Source organism: Trachypithecus francoisi, unplaced genomic scaffold (genome assembly GCF_009764315.1).
Source record: "Trachypithecus francoisi isolate TF-2019V2 unplaced genomic scaffold, Tfra_2.0 Lachesis_group16, whole genome shotgun sequence".
NCBI lineage: Eukaryota > Metazoa > Chordata > Mammalia > Primates > Cercopithecidae > Trachypithecus > Trachypithecus francoisi.
This window is the reverse complement of record NW_022681461.1, coordinates 63105962-63116610: the sequence shown is the minus strand read 5'-3', so window position 1 is coordinate 63116610 and position 10649 is coordinate 63105962. Positions and strand designations below refer to the sequence as shown.

At 40.2% G+C, this 10649-nt stretch overlaps 1 long non-coding RNA gene across 1 annotated transcript in view; it reads right to left on the bottom strand.

Annotated features, from left to right (window-relative positions):
- Positions 1-9795, bottom strand: part of LOC117099371 — an 18337-nt gene extending 8542 nt beyond the window's left edge. The window contains exons 1-2 of the long non-coding RNA XR_004443786.1: positions 9786-9795; positions 3771-3777 (exon numbers count right to left, since the gene is read on the bottom strand). This is a non-coding gene — a long non-coding RNA (uncharacterized LOC117099371). The remainder of the gene's footprint in view (positions 1-3770; positions 3778-9785) is intronic.
- Between the last annotated feature and the right edge of the window lie 854 nt (positions 9796-10649).

Below are 10649 nucleotides of genomic sequence, written 5' to 3'. Positions count from 1 at the left end.
CTTCGGAAACACCCAGATGGCCATTTGGTAACTCCTAAGTCTGTCTCCCAAGTCATTGTGTACAATTTACTCACCCAGATTTACCACAGAAAGGACAACATGTAGTATATATTAAACAAAACAACATGGCTTGGACTCTTTAGATTTTACTTGGACCAAGCTGTTGCCATTTGCTGCATCTACCAAAAACATAATCCCCCAAAAAGATAAAGGTGGAGCAAAAAAGGGAAGTGGTTCCCTTTACGTCCTTCCTTCACTGGAAAAGAGGCTGTATTCAATCATCAATAGCACATGACTACCAATATGCACTCATTATAATCCACGTGTTTTCAGAACGATTAGAGGCTTTCCCTGTTGAAACTCCTCAAGGACGTCAGTTGCCAAGATTTATCAGGAGTGAATCTTCCCCGCATGGGTTATCCCCTCTACTGCCTCTACCCTGCTACCCTGTACATTTTGTCCAATAAGGGAACCCCCTCAACACACACATACACACACACACATACACAATGGTGCTACTGACACCAGATCACTGTCTCACGCTAGGTTAGGTGTGCCAGAATCCCTTATCCCCTAACTTGATCTTATGCTCTATGTCAATGGCTCCTACCTCTGGAAGGAGGTTGGGACCTTCCAGCCTGGATATGCCATGACTGATCACATTTCATAGGCAAAATTATTCAGGAAATAGGAAAGGTAACACACACCAGCCAAAGATTCCATTGTCCTTCCCATCCTCAGTGATAAAGTCCTATACAAACAGCCAACCGTATCCTCAAGCTAAACTGGCTAAACGGTCTGAAAAAAGAACTTGCCATGGCCACAGATATTACCCATCACAGTGACTCTCAGATCCTTGCCCCTACCTTCACACAAATGATCCTCTTTTAATCATTACGGGAATACTCATGAGACTATCCTACTAATGCAAACTAGCAGAAGATTCCAAACTAAGTTCAACATCCTCAGCGATTGTCAAGGATTAATGAAGTACCCACAGCCCCACTATACTCCACAATTGAGGCTTCCTGTATCTTTAAACTCCCTCATCGGTCCTGACTTGATTCATAAGTGACAGATCTGGCATTTTGAAAAAACACCAACATCAGAAAACTAACCTTGAACCCAGAGGGAGGGGATCTTTTATTGTTTCACTCATTGCTAACACTGCTAACAAATTACGGAGTGTTTGAACTTGGGTGCATGTCTTTTAGTTGAAAAAATACAAAATCTATTTAGATTCGAAGGCACTCTAACCAGAGACTCACACTGAGACTCTATGAAGAACCTCCAGGCCAGGCGCGGTGGCTCACGCCTGGGATTACAGAATCCCAGCACTTTGGGAGGCTGAGGCGGGCGGATGACGAGGTCAGCAGATCGAGATCATCCTGGCTAACATGGTGAAACCTCATCTCTACTAAAAATACAAGAAAAAATTAGCCAAGTGCTAATTGGCAGGTGCCTGTAATCCCAGCTACTCGGGAGGCTGAGGCAGGAGAACGGCGTGAACCCGGGAAGTGGAGCTTGCAGTGAGCTGAGACTGCGCCACTGCACCCCAGCCTTGGCAACAGAGTGAGACTCAGTCTCAAAAAAAAAAAAAAAAAACCAAAAAAACCAAAAAAAAAAAAAAAAAAAGAAAGAAAGAAAGAAAAGAGAAAGAAAGAAAGATAGAAAAGAAAAGAATCTCTAAAAAGTAGCCAACAGCTGGAGATAGACATCAATCCCAAGAAGTACGGAGCAAGTAAATGATATGATGAAGAAGTCATCTTCTGCCAAAGATCATGGAACAAGATTCACTCAGATTCCCCTTCTTTGTCTCTGACTTGATTTTCGGGTCTACGCATTCTCCTACTACTCCTGTGTCCTCTACAACGTCCCATCTTCATCCTAGTGACATGTCCTACTTGCAACACATATACTCCATCTCCAGCCTCAACAGCCCTGTCGTGATTCCCCTCTGTTTCCTCCTTACCTTACCCTATCTCGTGCTTTCCTCTCATGACCATAATTCCCTCGTTCTCTTAGCTGACAAAGTACCCATGAAATTAATGAAAGTAATTGCTGGATCTATGCCCATTCCCCACTCTATCCTAAAACTGGTATTCCCTTAATAATTGTCTCCCTTATGCTTTAGATATGGCCTTGGCAGAAAACATTACAAATATACAGCCATTTAGGTCTCCCTTTTAGAAAGATACTGGGCTATTTCTTAAAAGCCCTTGTGACTGGGAGTATGATGTGGTCTCTTTAACCTAGGAAACGTGGTGTTTTACTAGAAATCAGTCTAATAAATACAGTCACCCCGTGGAACACAGTAAATGCTCCATGTCCTTGTGACAAGATGAAATCTATTTTCAAGAAACAGACATTCTTTGTAAGGGCCAAACTACCATTACAGACAGCATTGTCTGCAACACCCATGCAATAACAATATCATAGGAAATTATTTTACCCAAGATCAATATTTTGGTGAACTGAAAGAGTGGGCAAAAAAATTGCTGGCTAAATGGTACCACAGTACCCAGTCGCTTAGAAGATGATGTTTATAACTCTCTCTTTGGAGTCTATTCCAGGTTAGCTCCTCTAACCTCTGTCACAACCACTAGAGGCAATAACCAACACCACTATGCCCTCAAGGGACATTATTTAGTATGTGGTCATAAAACCATACAAAGTACTTCCAGCCCACTGGGCTGGCTGCTGCAATGTGGCTTATGCTGGTCCCTCAAATGGAAATGTATGAAAAATTTCCCAGTGGAAAAATTAGAAACATGAGAGCTCTCACAATTGCTGAGCCTGAAACCTGTGAATGGATCATGGCTGGGTGACGAGCAGCCTTAAACAGGGCCTGGGGGAGCCGCTTGCTCAGGCCAAACTTATAGGGTGCTCTCTTCTTGATATTCTACCCTTTATCACCAGGTCAGCCAACTCGTACGCTGTAAGATACATCCGACAAAGGACTAGTATCCAGAATCTAAAAGAAACTCCAACAAATTAGCAAGAAAAAAAAAACCACATAATCCTACTAAAAAGTGGACAAATGACATGAATGGATATTTCAGTAAAGAAGATATAGAAATGGCCAACAAATGTATGAACAAATGCTCAACATCACTAATCATCATGGAAATTCAAATTAAAATCACAATGAGATACCACCTAGTCAGAATTGTCTTACCCTAGCCAAAAGGTTAAAAACAAACAAACAAACAAACAAAAACAGATGTTGGCACAGATGTGGTGAAAGAGAATACTCATACACTGTTGGTGGGAATGTAAATTAGTACAACCTCTATGAAAAACACTGGAGATTTCTCAAGGAACTAAATGTAGATCTACTATTCAATCAGCAATCCCACTACTGGTATCTACCCAAGGAAAAGAAGTCATTATATATAAAAAACACTTACACATGGATGTTTATCATAGCACAATTCACAATTGCCGAGATACGGAATCAAGCTGAGTGCCTATCAACGGAGGAGTGGATAAGGAAAATGTGGTATATATAAAAAAATGGAACACTACAGGCCAGGCCAGCCAGGTGGCTCACACCTGTAATCCTAGCACTTGGGGAGGCTGAGGTGGGTGGATCATGAGGTCAGGTGTTCAATACCAGCCTGGCCAAGATGGTGAAACCCTGTCTCCACTAAAAATACAAAAATTAGCTGGGCGTGGTGGTGGGCACCTGTAATTCCAGCCACTTGGGAGGCTGAGGCAGAGAATTGTTGAACCCACAAGGCAGAGGTTGCAGTGAACTGAGATTGCACCACTGCACTATACTCCAGCCTGGGCGACAGAGCAAGACACCATCTTAAAAAAAAAAACAAAAAAAGAAAAAGGAGTACTACTTAGCCACACACACACACAAATGTCTTTTGCAGCAACTTGGAACTGGAGGCCATTACCATAAGTGAGGTAACTCAGGAATGGAGAAACCAAATACTGCATGTTCTTACATTTAAGTGGGAGCTAAGCTACGGGTACACAAAGGTATACAGAGGGGCATAATGGACATTGGAGGCTCAGAGAGGGGAGAGGGATACAAAAAATCACCTCTTGGGTACACTGCAAATTATTTGATGACAGATACACTAAAAGCCCAGACTTACCCCACTATATAATTTCTTCATATAACCAAAAACTATTTGTACCCCCAAAGCTATTGAAATAATGATTTAAAAAATAATTAGTAGAGTTTATCTCAAACTTAAAATAAGCTTTTGTTTCATAAACCCATGAGATATTAGAGCTTCACAAAAGGACTTTATAAAACTAGCTAACCTTAGACTACATACTGGGTTTTCAAAAAGGTGCTTATGTGCTGGTGAGTTCCCAATGCTGTTCATTCATAAATGATAAAGAGAAATGAATCAAGAAGTAGTGGCAGCACGTGCCTGAGAAGCAGCCAGCGTAGCTCACACCCCTCCAGAGAGGCTTAGTCTCTAAAGAGAAAATGGTTTCCCCAGCCAAATGGCTTAGGAGACTCTTTAGGGGCTTGGCTTTTTTTTTTTTAACTTTTATTTTAAGGTCAGGGGTACATGTGAAGGTTTGTTACAAAGGTAAACTCATGTCATGGAGTCTTGTTGTACTAGTTATTTAATCACCCAGGAATTAAGCCCAGTAGCCAAAGCTTATTGTTTCCACTCCTCTCACACCTCCCACATTGCGTGTTCAAGTAGACCCCAGTGTCTGCTGTTTCCCTCTTTGTATTAATAAGTTCTCATCATTTAGCTCCCACTTATAAGTAAGAACATACAGTATTTGGTTTTCTGTTCCTGTGTTAGTTTGCTGAGGATAATAGCCTCCAGCTCTAGCTATGTTCCTGCAAAAGACATGATCTCATTCTTTTTTATGGCTGCATGGTGCTCCATGGTGTATATGTACCACATTTTCTTTATCCAATCTATCACTGGTGGGCATTTAGGCTGATTCCATGTCTTTGCTGTTGTGAATAGTGCTGCAATGAACATTTACATGTGTGTATGTCTTTATGGTAGACTGATTTATATTCCTCTGGGTATATACCCAGTACTGGGATTGCTGGGTTAAATAGTAGTTCTGCTTTTAGCTCTTTGAGGAATTACCATACTGCTTTCCACAATGGTTAAACTAATTTACATCCCTCCAGTATGTCTAAGTGTTCCTTTTTTTCTACATTCTCAATAGCATCTGTTATTTTTTGACTTTTTAAGAATAGCCTTTCTGACTGGTATGAGATGGTATGTCACCATGGTTTTAATGCACATTTCTCAAATGATCAGTGATAGATATTGAACTTTTTCTCATATGCTTGTTGGACGCATGTATGTCTTCCTTTGAAAAGTGTCTGTTCATGTTCTTTGCTCACTTGTTAATGGAGTTGTTTTTCTCTTGTAAATTTGTTTAAGTTCCTTATAAATGCTGGATATTACAACTTTGTCAGACGCAGTTTGCAAATACTTTCTCCCATTCTGTAGGTTGTCTGTTTACTCTTTCCACAGTTTCTTTTGTTGTGCAGAAGCTCTTAAGTAAATTAGATTCCCCTTGTCATTGTCTGCTTTCATTGCAATTACTTTTGGTGTCTTTGTCATGAAATCTTTGCCTATTCCTACATTCAGGATGGTATTGCCTAGTTTGTCTTCCTGGGTTTTCATAGTTTTGAGTTTTACACCATGTCTTTAATCCATCTTGAGTTGATTTTTGTATTTGATGTAAGTGAGGGTGGTGTAAGGAAGGGTGGATGCTTCAGTTTTCTGCATATGGCTAACCAGTTATCCCAGCACCATTTATCAAATAGGGAATTGTTTCCCCTTTGCTTGTTTTTGTCAGCTTTGTTGAAGATCAAGTGGTGCTAGGTCTGCAGCTTTATTTCTGGGCTCTTGATTCTGTTCTGCTGGTTTATGTGCCTGTTTTTGTACCAGTACCATGTTGTTTTTGTTCCTGTAGCCCTGTGATATAGTTTGAAGTTGGGTAACATAATGCCTTCAGCTTTGTTCTCTTTACTTAGGATTGCCTTGGCTATTCAGGCCTTTTTTTTCTGGTTCTACATTAATTTTAAGATAGTTTTTCTAGTTTTGTGAAGAATGTTGTTGGCAGTTTGATATGAATAGCGTGGAATCTGCACATTGCTTTGGGCATTCTGACCATTTTAATGATGTTGATTTTTCCTATCCATGAGCCTGGGATTTTTTTTTTTTTATTTGTTTGTGTCATCTCTGATGACATGATTTTTTCATTTGTTTGTGTCATCTTTGAGCAGTGTTTTGTAATTCTCATTGCAGAGAATTCTTTTTTTTTTTTTTTTTTTTGAGACGGAGTCTCGCTCTGTCGCCCAGGCTGGAGTGCAGTGGCCGGATCTCAGCTCACTGCAAGCTCCGCCTCCCGGGTTCACGCCATTCTCCTGCCTCAGCCTCCCGAGTAGCTGGGACTACAGGCGCCCGCCACCTCGCCCGGCTAGTTTTTTGTATTTTTTAGTAGAGACGGGGTTTCACCGTGTTAGCCAGGATGGTCTCCATCTCCTGACCTCGTGATCCGCCCGCCTCGGCCTCCCAAAGTGCTGGGATTACAGGCTTGAGCCACCGCGCCCGGCCATTGCAGATAATTCTACACCTCCCTGGTTAGCTGTATTCCTAGGTATTTTATCCTTTTTGTGGCTATTGTGAGTGGGATTGCTTTTCTGATTTGGCTCTTGGTTTGGCTGCTGTTGGTGTATAGGAATGCTAGTGATTTTTGTACATTGATTTTGTATCCTGAGACTTTGCTCAAGTTGTTTATCAACTAAAGGAGCTTTTGGGCTGAAGGTATGAGGTTTCTGGATATAACATCATGTCATCTGCAGAGAGAGTTTGACTTCTCTTCCTATTTGGATGCTCTTTATTTCTTTCTCTTTCATGATTGCTCTGGCTAGGACTTTCACTACTATTTTGAATAGGAGTGGTGAGAGAGGGCAGCCTTGTCTTGTGCCAGTTTTCAAGGGCAAAAAGCTTCCAGCTTTTGCCCATTCAATGTGATATTTGCTGTGGATGTGTCATAGATGTCTCTTATTATTTTGAGGTATGTTCCTTCAATACCTACTTTATTGAGAGTTTTTAACATGAAAGGGTGTTAAATTTTTATCAAAAGCATCTTTTCTGCATTGATTGAGATAATCATGTGTTTTTTGTCTTTAGTTCTGTTTATGTGATGAATTACTTTATTTATTTGCATATGTGGAATCAACCTTGCATCCCAGAAATGAAGCCTATTTGATCATGGTGGATTAGCTTTTTGATGTGCTGCTGGATTTGGTTTGCAAGTATTTTGTTGAGGATTTTTGCATTGATGTTCATCAAGGATATTGGCCTGAAGTTTTCTTTTTCCTTGTTGCGGCTCTGCCAGGTTTTAGTATCAGGATGATGGTGGCTTCATAGAATGTGCTGAAGAGGAGTCACTCCTCCTCAATTTTTTTTGTGTACTTTCTCTAGGAATGGCACCAGTTCTTTGTACATCTGGTAGAATTCAGCTATGAATCCATCAGGTCCTGGGCTTGTTTTGGTTGGTAGGCTGTTACTGATTTAACTTGGGAGCTTGTTGCTGGTCTGTTCAGGAAGTCAATTTCTTCCTGGCTTAGTCTCGGGTGGGTGAATGTGTCCAGGAATTTATCCATCTTTTCAAAGTTTTCTAGTTTGCATGTATAGAGGTGTCCATAGTAGTTTTTGGTGGTTATTTGTGTGCAGTCAGTGTTAACATTCCCTTCATTCTTTTCTTTGGTTTTTTTTTTGTTTTTTTTTTTTGAGACAGAGTCTTGCTTTGTCACCCAGGCTGGAGTACAGTGGCACCATCTTGGCTCACTGCAACCTCTGCCTCCTGGGTTCAAGCAATTCTTGTGCCTCAGCCTCCTGAGTAGTTGGAATTACAGGTGTGCGCCACCACGTCCAGCTAATTTTTGTATTTTTAGTAGAGAGGGTTTCACCATGTTTGTCAGGCTGCTCTCAAACTCCTGGCCTCAAGTGATCTACCGGCTTCAGTCTCCCAAAGTGCTGGGATTACAGTTATGAGCCACCACACCAGGCCTCAAAATTTTAAGTTGTGTTTATTTGGACCTTCTCTCTTTTTCCTTTATTAGTCTAGGTGGTGGCCTATCTTATTACTTTTTTCAAAAAACCAATTCCTGGATTCATCAATCTTTTGAATTACTTTTGTGTCTTGATTTTCTTCTGGTTAGCTGTGATTTTGGTTGTGACTTGTCTTTTGCTAGCTTTGGGGTTGATTTGTTTTTGCTTCTCTAATTGTTTTAGTGGTGATATTAGGTTGTTAATTTGAGATCTTTCTAACTTTTTGAGATCTTTCTAACTTTTTGAGATCTTTCTAACTTTTTGATGTGGGCAGGTAGTGCTATAAATTTCCGTCTTATCATTGCCTTACCTGGGTCCCAGAGATTCTGGTATTGTCTTTGTTCACACTATTTTCAAATAACTCCTTGATCTCTGCCTTAATTTCATTATTTACCCAAAAGTCATTCAGAAGCATGTTGCTTAGTTTCCATGTAATTGTATGGTTTTGAGTGATTTTCTTAGTCTCAACTTCTATTTTTACTGCCCTGTCGTCCAAGAGTGTGTTTGGTAAGAATTCGGTTCTTTTACATTTGCTAAGTATTGTTTTATGTCCAATTATGTGGTTGATTTTAGAGTATGTGCCTTGTGGTGATGAGAAGAATGTATATTCTGTTGTTTTGGGGTGGAGAGTTCTGTAGATATCAATCATATACATTTGGTCTAATGTTGAGCTCAGGTTCTGAATATGTTTTTTAATTTTCTTCCTCGATGATCTGCCTGATAACTGTTAGTGGAGTGTTGAAATCTCCCACTGTTATTGTGTGGGATTCTGTGTCTCTTTGTAGGTCTCTAAGAACTTGCTTTATGAATCTGGGTGCTCCTGTGTTGGGTGCATATATATTTAGGATAGTTAGATCTTCTTGCTGAATTGAACCCTTTACCATTATGTAATGCTCTCCTTTGTCTTTTTGATCTTGGACTTGGCTTCTTAAAAACAACCTTAATGGCAATATTCTTTGTCTCTTAAGTTCTTAAGTGCACTCCTATTCTTTTTTTTTTTTTTTTTTTTTGTTGTTTTTGTTTAGGTAAAGTCTCACTTTGTAGCCGGGCTGGAGTGCAGTGGCACAATCTCTGCTCACTGCAACCACTCCCTCCCAGTTCAAGCAATTCTCTTGCCTCAGCCTCCTGAGTAGCTGGGACTACAAGTGTGTGCCACCATGCCCAGCTGATTTTTGTATTTTAGTAGAGACAAGGTTTCACTGTGTTGGCCAAGATGGTCTTGATCTCTTGATCTCGTGATCTGCCTGCCTCAGCCTCTCAAAGTGTTGGGATTACAGGCGTGACCCACCACGTGCATCTCTATTCTTATGAGACAATCATGCCACCATCGATAATATGCCAAACCTCCTTGATTGCTGCATTTATCACCTTGACTCCTCCTGAATTGCACAGTGGTGATAAACAATGGCTGAACATTTTTCTTTTGAGGACTTTGGAGTGCAACAACTACATTTATTTTGTGAGAAAGAAATTCATTCTTTCTCTTGAACAAGAGGAGGGACTGTGAACTTCCCTGAAGCAAAAAGGATTTGCCTATAAACACTGTGTTAAGAGACTTGACCAAACATTAGCCTGGCTTCCACTTGGAGTAGTTAACCCCAGGCTGTGTGCTGAGTCTTTGCTCAAGAAAATACAACTAAGCTCAACTCCAAGTAAGACAAAGGAGTCTGAGGTTTTTGAAAAGAGAACAAACAGGAAATAAAAAGAAACTATGGAAAAGTAAAAAGAGGAGAATTTTAAAAGTGACTGAGGACTATGTGAAAATGGAAATTATAAAAGGGGATAAGTAGAGAATTACTAAAAATGATGAAGTCTCTCCCTCCTACTGAAATGGTCTGAATAAAATAGGTCTCATTGCCTTTAGCAAGTACCCAGCACTGCTGTTTTTCTTTGACAATTTCTAGGGTTGCCTTAGATGAAGTGGGATGAAAGGGCATTAGAAGGCACAGGCCAAAAGATCAGAACTCTTGGACTCTCAGTCCCAAATTCTATTAGTAGAGCTCCTTTTTCATATTCTTCATAGACTGGGGACTTTGCTGAGAGTTTGTTGGGCTGAATAAAGGAAAAACAACAGACTTCTGAAGTTAGTCACATCTGTCCTTGACTCAATTATACAAACATGAGGATTCTCAAAGTTATGACTTTTTTTCTAGAAATACTTTATTTTCAGGAAGTATTTATTTAGAGTTGATGACTTGAATATTAACCTCAAGGCAAGGAAATGAGTGAAATGACCTCCTAATGTCTTTCCCATGAATCTATAACTTGGTGGTCGGCTTCTTCCCAAGTTATTTTTCTTCTGGCAACTCAGTGATTTTTTAGTTTCACCCCAACTACTCCCAGCAGGGGAAGTCAGTGATCTGAAAGGCACCAGCTGGAGTTCTCTTGCATAAAGATCACTCTTCAAAGCAGTTCCTTCCTAGAAATTTGTTATGTTTATCTTTGCCAATCATCTATGATTAGTGTAGTAATTATTCTGTTTTTGCTATCTTCTAGTTTTGATACTCACTGAAGGCTTAACTTATCAATGATTAAAGCATGTGTTTCTGCTTTGATTCAGCATCTTCTTAGTGT